A 14,090-nucleotide genomic window follows, 5' to 3' on the forward strand; every position below is an offset into this window, starting at 1 on the left:
TCAAGCTTTGAGGCTGAGCCATCCGTCTGGCCCCTTGGGCTTTTTGAAACAGGGTCTGTAGTCCAGACTGGCCTAGAACTCCATGTCTAGGAGGTTCCCTTGATTTTTGTGGCAATCTTGCTCCGCTCCCCTGAGTGCTACATTACAAGCATAAACCACCACACCTGGTTTGGCAGTGGATTCTCAGCTGGTTTACGGTGGTGTGAGGAGGAGGCAACCCCACAGTGGAGCAGTTAACAGGAAACACGCTGCTATCAGAGAGACCATGGCAGGTTCTGTTTTACACTCTGGCCTCACCGTTATCCCCAAACCCTATGCTATTGAACAATTCGGAAAGCCAATGCTTCCATAAGACTGAGGGGTTCATCTTTCCAGATCTGGAAAAGTATTTTCTGCTGGAGACAAGGGTGGGAGTGCATGCCTCTAGTCTTGAGAGGTTAAGATAGGAGGGTTGCCATGAATTTGAGGTCATCTTGGGCTACATAGCAAAGCTATGTCAGAAAAGGGGTGTTTCCTACTAAAAGTGTTAGGGTCAGTTAATAGCACACGATAAACTGAGGGTTATCATGACAAGCCTAGAATTGAGTTTTTGAAAAGCATTATGTTTTTGGTCTGCCTTCCTACCTCTCCCTACTAAAGAGGTAATCTGCAGAAGGGAGCCCAGTGATAGGTGATTCCCACACATACAAATTAACAAGTCTGGGAAAGGCTCTCACCCAGGCCCACTCTTCAGGCTAGAGACCACTGGGAGACAATGCTGTGTGTGAAGCACCCATTACCTGAGAAGGATCTTTCTTTAGTCCATATCTCAAGTGTTTCCAGGAGCTTTGGTTGATTGGCCCTTTTTTTCTTTCTTTCTTCTTTTCTCCCCCCCCTCCCTCCCGGGACAAGGTTTCTCTGCATAGTCTTGATTGTCCTGGACTCTTTGTAGACCAGGCTGGTCTCAAACTCACAGTGATCCACCTGCCTCTGCCTCCCAAGTGCTGGGATCAGAGGCATACACCACCACGCCAGGCCCTCTTCTGTAGTTTTAGTTTGTTTTTAATTGAATAATTTTTAAAACTTTATTTCTTTTCAGACAAAGTCTCACTATTTAGCCCTGGCTGGTCTGGGACTCCCAGAGATCTGCCTGCCTCAGCCTTCTGAGTACTGTGATTAAAGACATGTGCCACCATACCTGATTTAAGATTTTGGATATGCTTAGTCTTGCTGGGATTTAAGATGCCGGGGTGGGTCAGTACCCCTTTGGAGCCTCCCCTTCTATGAGAAGGAAGAGGGGAGGAATTGTTAAAGGAGGGGCCATGAGGGTGGGACTGGGAGAAGAGGAGGGAGGGGGCTAAGATCCCGCTGTAAAACGATTAAATAAATAAAGGGGAAAGAAAGACTTTATGTGCATGTCATGTTTGTTTACATACTTACATGCAGATGCCCATGGAGGCCACAAGAGGGTATCAGATCCCTTGGAATTAGAGCTGCAAGTTGCGAAAGCAGCAAGTATCTTAATGGCTGAAGCAAAAGCAGCAAGCATCTTAATGGCTGAAGCGAAAGCAGCAAGCATCTTAATGGCTGAAGCTATCTGGCCATCTCACCCTTCATGTCTTCAAACCCATTTTGCTCTTGTAAGTCTTTGTTCACTTGAGATTCCTTGCTGAGTGGGGTGTGCTGGCACATGCCTTTAATCCCAGCACTCAAGGAGGCAGAGGCAAGGGGATTGCTGTGAGTTCGAGGCCAGCCTGGTCTACAAAGCGAGTCCAGGACAGCCAAGGCTAGACAGAGAAACCCTGTCTCAGAAAAACAATAAATAAATAAATAAAAATAAAAAGAAGAAGAAGAGAAGGAAAAAGAGATTCCTTGTTGAAGAATATCTAGGTTAGCTTGGCGAGATGGCACATGCCTGTAAATCCCAGCAGTCGGATCTCTGTGAGTTTGAGGCCAGACTGAGTCTAGGACAGCCAAGACTACACATAGAGACCCCGTCTCCAAAAACAAAAACAAAAACAAAAAGACTCAGGTGTGGTAATTCCTGTCATTCTTCTGCTTGGGAATTTTTTTTAAGTTTTAAACCAGCTGTGGTAACCCGTCCTTTAAGCATTCAGGAGGCAGATACACGCAGATTTCTATAAGTCAGTCTCTTCTACATAGCAAGATCCAGGGCATCCATCCAATCCTACACAGTGAGACCCTGAGTCAAAAATAAGTAAAAAGTAAGTTATTTTGTAAGGCTGACAAGATAGCTCACGAGGTAAAGGTGACTACTCCAAGCTGTCCGGCCTCACTTTGCAGACCAAGCTGGCCTCGAACTCACAGAGATCCTCCTGCCTTTGCCCCCTGAGTGTTGGGATTACTTTACTGGTTTTGGTTTAGGATTTTTTTTACCTGAAATTCATGAGCCTGCCTTGGCTTCCTTAGTGCATAGATTATAACTATGAGCTGCCAAGTCAGACAAGCATTGAGTATCTTCAAATTTATTTTTAAATGGCATTTATGGATGTGAGGAGCAGGAGTATATGCCAACTTTCAGGAGATAAGTCTGTCCTAAGGTGTAGGTCCTGGGGATTGAACTCAGGTAATCAAGCTTGGCATGAAGTCCCTGACTTTTAGCCGTCTTGCCAGCCTACGCTTTATATCTTTTAACCTCATTTCATTTCCTCCTCCCCATTATCCTATCCCTGGCCCAAAAAAAAAAAAAAAGCATTTTATTCTCTGTCTCTGTATACTGCCTTTAATTGTTCTACATTCCACATATAAATGAGACCGACCAGGTGGTATTTCTCTGTATGTGTCTTCCTCCACTTGGTATAATGTTGTCTAGGTTCGGCCATGCTATGGCAAGTAACAGGGTCTCCTGTTTTTATTGTAACTGAATAATGTCCTTTATGCGTACATACCATACCCTCTGTCTGCAATAGGTACCTAGCTCCCTTCCATTTCCTTACTGTTCTTTGGTTTTATTTTAGGGTTTTTTTTGGGGGGGGGTGTTGAGACAGGGTCTCTCTGTGTAGCCTTGGCTGTCCTGGACTCACTTTGTAGACCAGGCTGGCCTTGAACTCACAGCGATCCGCCTGCCTCTGCCTCCCGAGTGCTAGGATTAAAGGCCACCACGCCCGGCCTTATTTTAGTTTTTTGAGACAGGGTTTCTCTGTATATCCTTGGCTGTCCTGAAACTAACTGTAACACAGGCTGGCCTTGAACTCACTGAACATTTCTTGAGTATTGTAAATAAGTTTTTTTGTTGTTTTTGCTTTTTTGGTTTGGTTTTTCTTTTTTCTTTCTTTTTTTTTTTTTTTTTTTTTGTTTTTTGTTTTTTGAGACAGGGTGTCTCTGTGTAGCCTTGACTATCCTGGACTCGCTTTGTAGACCAGTCTGGCCTCAAACTCACAGCGATCCACCTGCCTCTGCCTCCCAAGTGCTAGGATTAAAGGCGTGTGCCACCACCGCCCAGCTGGTTTGGTTTTTCAAGACAGGGTTTCTCTGTGTAGTCTTGGCTGTCCTGGACTCACTTGGTAGACCAGGCTGGCCTCAAACTGACAGATTCACCTGCCTTTGCCTCCCTGAGTGCTGGAATTACAGGCCTGTGCCACTACACCCGGCATGCGCAATGGAGTCTTATTCAACAATAAAGAATAAGGAAATTATGTGATTTATAGGAAAATTATAGATACAGCTAGCTATCACTGTTTAATAAACACAGAGATCACCAAGGTAAATGAAACAAGCCAGACTCAGAAATGTCACAAATCATACTCATTTGTGGAAGCTAAAACAAAACAAAACAAAACAAAACAAAACGCTTTTACAGAGATCTTCTTTCCTCGGCCTCCTGAGTGCTGGAATCGCAGGCATGGGCCACCACACCTGACAGTGTAAGGTCACAGCTATGCAAGAGTTGCTCTAGCCGGGTGTGGTGGTTCACGACTTTAATCCCAGCACTTGAGAGGCAGAGGCAGGTGGATTGCTGTGAGTCTGAGGCCAACCTGGTCTACAAAGAGTCCAGGACAGCCAGGGCTGTTACACAGAGAAACCCTGTCTCGAAAAACCAAAAGACAACAACAACAAAAAGCAAGAGTTGCCCTAGTCTCTTCAAATCAATGGGACAGTGAGCAGTACATCCCCCCCCCCAAGTACTATGTTCTTGCCGTGAGTGCACTCACATCTTGCTGTTTGACGCAGGTTTTAAATGTAAGCACACATGCCAGAGTCATCCGTTTCACTTGGGCAGAGGTTTTGCATCTCCTGCATGGCAAGACTCATATTCCCATCCAGGCAGAGGAGATACGTGTAGCTAGTGCCTCATCTTTTCCTTCCCCAGGATTGTGGCCTCTGAGCTGCTTCCTGGCTGAGGATATACCCTTAACACATATAGTCAAAATCTTTCCTGCACTCAACACCTACCTTGCGTGTGACCCTGCTGCCACTAGGGGGAGTAAGGCAGAGGCTCTAGAGAAGGAAAAGACAGCTTGGAATAGCCTGGGGTGGAGGCTCTTAGCAGCGGGATGTGAGACAGCCTAAGCACCTGACAGCTTTCCAGGGCCCCAGTAGCCATGGTAGCAACACAGTGCCCAGTTCACACTCACTGGGAGCACATACCCCATGTGAATAACTCAATATACTGTCATGAATAGACTGCCTAATAATAAGGCATGTGTGAGTGTGACAGGTTCCCAGACCCTGAGGCACCCTCAGTCTCCAGGAGGCTTCTATTTTTTTGAGGGGTGGGGGTAGGAAGGGGGTTTGAGACAGGGTTTCTGTTACACAGAGCCCTGGCTGTCCTGGACTGTCTTTGTAGACCAGGCTGGTCTTGAACTCTCAGAGATCCGCCTGCCTCTGCCTCCCAAGTGCTTGGATTAAAGGTGTGAGCCACCTTGAAAGATGAGACTTCTATTTTTTAAAAACAACATTTTAATTTATTTTGAGAATTTCATATAATATGTCTTTTTTTTTTTTTTCTTTTTAGTTTTTCGAGACAGAGTTTCTCTGTGTAGCCTTGGCTGTCCTGCACTTGCTTTGTGGATCAGGCTGCCCTTGCACTCACAGAGATCCACCTGCCTCTGCCTCCCAAGTGCTGGGATTAGAGTTGTATGCAGCACCACTGCCTGGCTTTATATGCTATATCTAAATTATATTCACCCCTCTTCCCAAATCCGCCCTCTCCTCTTCCACTTCATTATCCACCCATTGTCAAGTTTTCTTCTTCTTTTTCTGGAGGAAGGTGGTTGAGACATCATCTCTCTACATAGTCCTGCCTGGCTTGGAATTCACTACGCAGAGCAGATTGACCTCAAACTTACAGAAATCTGCCTGGCTCAGCTATATTTCTTTCTTTTCTTTCTTTTTTTTTTGTTTTTTGTTTTGTTTTGTTTGTTGTTGGTTTTTTGTTTTATTTTTTCTTTTGGTTTTTCGAAGAGAATTTCCCTGTATAGCCTTGCTGTACTGGACTCACTCTGTAGACCAGGCTGGTCTCAAACTCATAGAGATCCACCTGCCTCTGTGAATCCCAGAGTGCTGGGATTAAAGGCGTGCACCACTACACCCGGCCTCAAAATTTCTTTAGTCTACATATTATTTATTTTTTGAGACAGTGTCTCTGTATTTAATTCTGGCTATCCTGACCAGGCTGGCCTTGAACTCACAAAGATGTGCCTATTTCTGCCTCCTGAGTGCTGGCTGGGATTAAAAGCATGCGCCACCATTGCCTTTATTTTATTATTTATTAAAGAACATTAAAATACTAAGGAGGTGGGTTGTTCCTTTATTTTACATGAATTACATTTTGACTGAATATTTAATACTGCAGAATATAGAGTATCTTTAAAGCTTTTCAGGGGTGATTGATGTTTAGATTTTACACCAGTCACACTGAGAATGCCACTTTACATAAATTGTACTATAAAATGACAGAAATAATGTCTAGGACCGTTTCAGACGTTACCTGAAATTCTGTTGTAGTTTCCAGCTAAATTTATTTAACAATGTTTTAAGAAACTTGATTCAGCAACTTAGACCACAATTTGTAGTTTTTAAGATTTTTATTCTGCATGTATAGTTGGTTTGCCTGTATTTATGTCTTTGTACCATGTGTCTGCTTCGTGCAATCTGAGGCCAGAAGAGGGCACTGAATCCCCTGAAATTGGGAGTTATAGATGATTATGGACACCATATGGATCCTAAGTATTGAGCCCCAGTCCTCTAGTAGACCAGACAATGATCCTAACTGATAAGCCATCTCTCCAGCCTCAAAGAGGAATTTTTAAAAATTTGAGTGCTTTGATCAGTACAACCCAAAGCTACCCTACTATAATATTTAACATTCTAAAGACTAGGACAGGAAAATATTAAAGCCCTCTTTTTCTTGTTTAAACTGTTGCATTTAAGAACAGAAAACTTTGTACAGTAAAAACACTTCACTTTATATGCTGTAGTAATCTTAGATTTGAGTCAGGGTGGTTCAGGCAGTGTTTGTGGCATTGCGTAGCATGACAGTGCTACAGTGAGAAGCGCACTTATGTGTTTAGTGCTGAGATTACAGTAAAGGTATAGAATACAGCACAGAAAAGTGCCACCAAAACACCTCGAGCTCACTGGACATTTGACTTGGAATTCATTTGGGGTTGTTGCATGTTCAATAACCAATCGCTGCCAGACTTTTCACAACCCCACATTAAATCACAATACCCCATGTGGAACTGAGACCCACACTGTAGGAAGCTGTTGTCTACAAATAAGTAAATAGATGGTTAGGACTTGCCCTGATAAGGAACATGATTGAGGCGGAAACCAGGAGCTAAGGCGAGAACACATTGAAATTTTAGGAGTCAGGAAAGACTGGCTGGACACAGTGATTTGACCTACCTCCCTTTTTTTTTTTTTCTTTTCAAGACAGACCCTTGAGCTCAAGACCCTGCTGTTTCCGTCTTTCATCAACTTGTACTTTTGTCAACATCCATCACCTTTTCCTTTATTTTATCGTGTCTATGTGCATGGTGTTGAGGGGAGTGCACATGACTAAGAAAAATCTCATAGAATATGTTTTTGCCTTCCACTTTTACATGCTGTTGTAGGGTTTCTATTGCTGTCATAAACCCCATGACTGATGGGTGGCAGTGATGCACACCTTTCATGCCAGCAAGGGGCAGGTGGATCTCTGTGAGTTCAAGGTCAGCCTGATCTACAGAGTGAGTTTCAGGACAGCCAAAGTTACCCAGAGAAACCGTCTCCAAAACAAAACACTATCACCAAAACAACTTAGGGCAAAAAGGGTTTGTTTCAGCTATATTTGCAGGTAACAGTTCATCACTGAGGGAAGTCAGGCAGAAACGAAAGCAGAGGCCGTAGAGGCATGCTGCTGACTAGCTTATTCTTGATGCTTTGCTTAACCTGCATTCTTACACAATCCAGGACCACCATGGGCGTCACCATCCACAGTAAGCTGGGCACTCCCACATATCAAACATTAATCAAGAAAACACACCACAGGCCGGGCGGTGGTGGCACATGCCTTTAATCCCAGCACTCGGGAGGCAGAGGCAGGTGGATTGCTGTGAGTTCAAGGCCAGCCTGGTCTACAAAGCGAGTCCAAGCCAGCCAAGGCTACACAGAGAAACCCTGTCTGGAAAAACCAAAAAGGAAGGAGGAGGAGGAAGAAGAAAGAAAGGAAGGAAGGAAGGAAGGAAGGAAGGAAGGAAGGAAGGAAGAAAAAATACACCACAGGCTTGCCAACAGGCCAATCTGGTAGGAACATTTTCTCGAGTGAGGTTCCCTCTTATTTTTTTAAGGTTCTTTTTTTTATATTTAGTTATTTTGTTTTTATGTATGTGAGTGTCTTACATGCCTGTGTATATCTGAATCACATACATGCCTGGTGCTCACAAAACTAGAATCCTCTGGAACTAGAGTTACAGACAGGTGTGAGCCACTGTGTGAGAAAGAGAGACTGAACCTGGGTCTTCCTCAAAAGCAGGGAGTGTTCTTAACTGCTGAACCATCTGTCCAGCCCCTGACGTTCCCTCTTCTAAAGCAACTCTAGCTTGGTGTCAAGTTGGCATAAAATTATCGAGCACACATGGGTTTAGGGGCTCAAGTTCACATCACCAGGTAAAAGACAAGTGTTTTTTTCCCTGCTGAGCCATCTTATTAGGCTCTTGTGACACTGTTCCTGTGGAGACATAAAAAACAAAACAAAACCAGTACTTTTCCAAGATAGGGAAGCTAAGGATACACCAAAATCCAACTTGGTGAGTCAGTGAGTTTTCTTGCAGTTACCTACAGGAATAAGGGTCAGGGGTTAGTTACAGGAGCAGAAATGGCTGAAAGAAGTCAGGCAGGGTGGCGCACGCCTGTAATTCCAGCTCTCAGGATGCGGAGGCAGGCAGATTTCAGCCTGGTCTACAAAGTGAGTCCAGGACAGCTAAGACTACACAGAGAAACCTTGTCTCCAACACCTACACCCACAAAAAAAAAAAAAAAGGAAAAGGAATGGCTAAAAGATAGCTGCATCACAAAAGCCCCCCCTCCCCCAAGCATGTATTGTGGCTCATGAAAGCTAAAACTCTGGGGCATACTATATGGCTTACAGGCAGCTCAAGGTGTTGGAGAGTGTTTTTGACTCTTCTGGGCAGTTGGGCAGGTCTCTGCCTCTTTGAGGAAACCAGGTTGGTCCCAGCCTCTTCCAAGGAGCTCAGCTGGTGTGAGAGTGTCTCAGCAGTGCTGGCATAAAAGGCGTGCACTACCACCGCCGGGTTTTGTTTTTTTTTTTTTGAGCAGGGTTTCTCTGTGTAGCCTTGGCTGTCCTGAACTGGATCAGGCTGGCCTCAAACTCACAGTGATCTGCCTGTCTCTGCATTCCTAGGCGCTGGGATTACAGGCGTGTGCCACTGTACCTGGCCAAAAGCCATTTTTCTAGAATAATTTCTACCCCCTCCCAAATACTATCAATTAGATAGATTGAAACTGAGGGTGCAAAAGCTGTAGCTAGCAATAAGCACAGTGCCATATATCTGCAATCCCAGCAATTGGGAAACTGAGGCAAGAGGATTGTAACTTTGAGTCTAATAATAAAATTATATATATATATGACAAAAGATACAAAGGCAGCAAACTTATGTATACATGTGTTGGATGGTTGGGACAACTTCAACCACAGCTGAACTTTTTGTTGTTGTTGTTTTATTTTTTGAGACAGGGTTTCGCTGTGTACCCTTGGCTGCCCTGGACTCATTTTGTAGACCAGGCTGGCCTCGAACTCACAGCAATCTGTCTGACTTTGTCTCCCAAGTGCTGGGATTAAAGGCATGTGCCACCACGCCCAGCTCTAAAATGTTGATACTGTACATTTTTGTATACACAGAAACCTTATCTCAAAAAATAAAAATAAAAATAAAGCCAGGCAATGGTGGCACACACCTTTAATCCCAGCACTTGAGAGGCAGAGGCAGGTGGATCATTGTGAGTTTGAGGCCAGCCTGGTCTACAAAGCAAGTCCAGGGTAGCCTAGGCTACACAGAGAAACACTGTCTCGAAAAACAAACAACAACAAAAAAGTGTCCTCCTCAGTGATTATTGGCTTTTCCACCTGTCTGATTATTTCCATTTCTGTATTTTTTTTTTCATTTATACATGTGGGTATTTTTGCCTGCATGTATGTCTGTGCAACACATGCATGCCTGGTGCCCTCCGAGGCTAGAAGAGGTATCATATCCCCTGGAAGTAGAATTACAGGTGGTTATTAATTACCATTTCCAGTCTGGGAATTTAACCTAGGACTCCTGAAAAAGAAGCCAGTATTTTTTTTACCACTGAGCCTTTACTCCCACCATTTCTGCCTTTTGAACAACAGGATCTCATGTAACCCAGGCTGCCTTCAAACATGCTATCTTTGAATAGATTAAACTCATTTCCCTACCTCTGCCTCCCACATGTATGAGTGTATACAACCATACTCAGCTTCAGAAACTGTCAGGAAAGGACAGAAAAGATGTGGAGCCAAGGGAATTGGGAGCACATGATTAAATACATATATTCAGCTGGGCACGGGGGGGGGGGGGTGCACGCCTTTAACCCCAGCTCTTCAGAGGCAGAGGCAGGTGGATCGTTGTGAGTTCGAGGCCAGCCTGGTCCACAAAGCTAGTTCAGGACAGGCAGGGTTACACAGAGAAACCCTGTCTCAAAAAACAAAACAAAACTAAGCAGCCAAGACTACAGAGTGAAACCCTGTTTAAACAAACAAAAAGGGTTGTGAGACATTTAATAAGAGGGGAGGAAGAAAGAGAAACAGAAGCCAGTGGAGAAGGCTCTAAAGGAAAAAAGTGTGTGTGTGTGTGTGTGTGTGTGTGTGTGTGTGTTAAATGTTGTCCCGTCATAGTGATGATGGCTTCAGTGTATTTGGGAGCCACGAATGGTTGAGGCCACAGCAGCAGCAAGGAAATTAAAGATAATGTAAAGTAACAGCTTGACAGAGTTAAGAGCCATACTTAGAAGGTGCCACCAGTAACCCAAATGGGGACTGGCAAACAGGAACTCATTGCAAAAGGGAGGCATTCCTTACTTTTTTTAACTGACATATAATCATCATCCATAGTTATCAGGTGTGAGGCGATACACACTGTGTAACGGTCAGATCAGGGCAATCCACATGTATGTGCCACCTCGGAGCTTTAGAATTTCTTTGTGCTGGGAGCATTTACAATCCTCTATTAGCTTTTTTAAAAATAGGGAATGGTCAGCCAACTCCACTGTGCTGCAGAACAATAGAAGTCACTCCTTGAAAGCCAGGCATGGTGGCACATGCCTTTAATCCCAGCACTCAGGCAGAGGCAGGTGAGTTCGAGGCCAGCCTGGTCTACAAAGCAAGCCCAGGACAGCCAAGGCTACCCAGAGAGACCCTGTCTCGAAAACAAAAAACAAACTGAAACAACAACAAAAAAGAAGTCACTCTTTTTTTAAAGATTTATTTATTATTTATACAGTATTCTGCCTTCATGCATGCCTGCAGGCCAGAGGAAGACATCAGAGCTCAGTGTAGATGGCTGTGAGCCACCACGTGGGTGCTGGGAATTGAACTCAGGACCTTTGGAAGAGCAGCCAGTGCCCTTAATCTCTGAGCCATCTCTCCAGCCCCAAGAAGTCACTACTTGTACTGCTTCCTCATTAACCATCCTCCTTCCACCCTCCCTACCCCCATCTTCCCAGGCTCTAGCTACCCAGAGTAGATGGATGCAGTCTCCTCCTCCTGTCCATCTTCCACCGTTAGATGTGAGACATTCAGGGCTTAAGTTTCTGCTGGGGTTTATTTCTTCCTTTTCTGATACAGGTTCTTGTCATGTATCCCAGGCTAGCCTAGATCTTACTATGTAGTGTAGGCTGGCCTCAAACTGACAATCCTCCTGTACCAGCTTCCAAACAGCTATAGTCACAGGCAGAAACCATCATACCCTGCTGATTCTCTCCCTCCCTCCCTCTCTCTCTCTCTCTCTCTCTCTCTCTCTCTCTCTCTCTCTCTCTCTCTCTCGCTCTCTCTCTCTCTCTCTCTTGCTCGCTCTCTCTAGTTAAAGATTTGTACATTTGTTTTTTGAAACAGGGTTTCTTTGTATAGCCCTGGCTCTCCTGGAACTCACATTGTGAACCAGGCTGGCCTCGAACTCAGAGAGATCCTCCTGCCTCTTTTTCCCAAGTGCTGGGGATCAGAGGTGTGTGCCACAGCAAGATCAAAATTTTAATTTCCACAGAAAGTGTGGTATTTGTCTTCCTCTGCCTTATTTCAAGTAACACAATGCCAGCTCCATCTCTAGCTGAAAATGGCAGAACTTGATTATTTTTATGATTGAATGTGTTCCTTCTATACATACTGTCAGGCTCTAAAGACACTCAAGACAAATGGCTTAAGTGTGGTGCATGTTAGCATGCCAAAGCACACTAGGCTTACCTGTGGTTGCTCCCTGCTCTTCTCACCCCGCAGCCCAGGGGCTTCCCTTCTCTTCCCCCCAGCTTCTCTTTTCTATATAACCCTGCCACTTTGGCTATGCTCATTCTTGGTTCTCTTTCCTCTCTTGGTCCTCTTGCCCTCTCTCCTCTTCTCTCACACTCTCTCTTCTCTTCCTTCTTCCAGTTCCCGAACTCTCTCCTCTCATGGCCCAGTTCAGCCTGGCTCCTTCCAGATGCCTTTGGCTGTACTCTCCCTTAACCTACAATAAAACCCTTCTTAACGTTATCTTGGAGCAATCCTCATTTCATTCACCACCACACCCTCTTTTTATTTTTATTTTTAGCAATTCACTAGCTAATAAACGACTCAGTTGATCCCACAGTTTATCTATCATGAACAGTGAAGCCATAAACGGAGGGTAGGTATCGCTTTAGCATTCTTATTACAGAACTCCATCCACCAGGAATGACGTAGCCCTTGCTGTCCTGAACTTAGAGCAGCTGGGATTAGCCACAAACTACCCTCACAAGACTGATCCCACTAATGTTTCCTCACAGAGGGGTAGAGAGGGTTAGTGAGGTATGTGAAGCAGAGAATGGAGGATTCACAAAGCCCTCCACAAACAGGAGCACTTCACTAGCTCTGTGAGGCTCTACCCATCCCCACCCCCCCAGAGAGTACGCAGTTCCTGATCTTTGGTGGTTAGGGTTTTATGGTAGTTTAACCAAATCTTAAGTTGTCTACATGCCTGTAGGTAAGCCAATTCCCTATAAGCAACATTGACTAAGCACATTGGCTCACCTAGACTACTACAATGCATTTCTTTTCTTTGGTCTGTTTGTACTCTCTATATGGTGTAAATAGACATTCATTTACATTTCCCTAGAAAAAGGTAATGTTTGGATACACAACCCATGGTAAGATTGCTGAATCATGCAGCAAGTGAAATCATTCCCAGTGTTTCTTTTTAATTTATTTTTAAAACTAGCATTCAAGGCACATAGCATTATAGCATTTTTAATATTTATTTTTATGTATATGAGTGATCTGTCCTCACACACGCCAGAAGAGGAAACCAGATCCCATTACAAATGGTTGTGAGCTTCCATGTGGTTGCTGGGAATTGACCTCAGGACCTCTGAAAGAGCGGGCAGTACTCTTACCCACTGAGCCATTTCTCCAGCCTCTCATTATGACATTTTAAATCAAAACTTGTTTTAGTAGACTTTCCTTCTCCTTCCTCATAGAGATCCTCCTGGGATTAAAGGTGTGTATGATCATGCCCGGCAACTGAAACTTTTGTTTCATGTAGTCTTATTGGTTGACTCTTGGGGCTGAATGGTAACAACTGACACAAGTACATTACAAGATACATGGGCCAAAGAGGTGGCTCTGCTCTTCCAGTTTGATTTCCAGCATTCAATTGGTGGCTCACAACCATTTGTAATTGTAACTCCAGTTCCAGGGGACCCAGCACTGTCTTCTAGCCTGTGTAGGTACCAGGTACCCACATAGAACACAGACATACAGGCATGAAAACAGACAAAAAAATAAAGACAAGCCAGGCCCAGCGGCACATGCCTGTAATCCCAACACTCGAGAGGCAGAGGCAGGAAGATCACTGTGAGTTCGAGGCCAGCCTGGTCTACAAAGCAAGTCCAGGCCAGTCAAGGCTACACAGAGAAACCCTGTTTCAAACCCCTCCCCACCAAAAAAAAAAAAAAACAAACCACCAAACCAAAACTAGATACAGAGCTGGGTGGCTGTAGTGGTGCACACCTTTGATCCTGGCACTTAGGAGGAAGAGGCAGACAGATAGATCATTGTGAGCTGAAGGCCAACCTGGTCTCCATAATGAGTTCCAGGACAGCCAGAACTGCAAAGAGAAACCCTCTCTCCAAATGGTGGGGGTGGGGGTGGGGGTGCACAAAAACAAAAAATGAAGAAGAAGATGCAGAGCAGGGACCCAGGCTTACTCTTTCTAGCCACTCCTGCCCCTTCATTAATTCTTGGCAACAGCAAATCTGGTTTCTAAATACAATCATTTCTAAATACAGCCGAGCAGCACATAGCCTTTGAGAGGTGCCTTTCTTTCTGTCTCTCTTCTCTTCTCTTGTCCTCTCCTTTCCCCTCCCCTCCCTCTCCTCTCCTCTCCTCTCCTCTCCTCTCCTCG

Source organism: Acomys russatus, chromosome X (genome assembly GCF_903995435.1).
Source record: "Acomys russatus chromosome X, mAcoRus1.1, whole genome shotgun sequence".
NCBI lineage: Eukaryota > Metazoa > Chordata > Mammalia > Rodentia > Muridae > Acomys > Acomys russatus.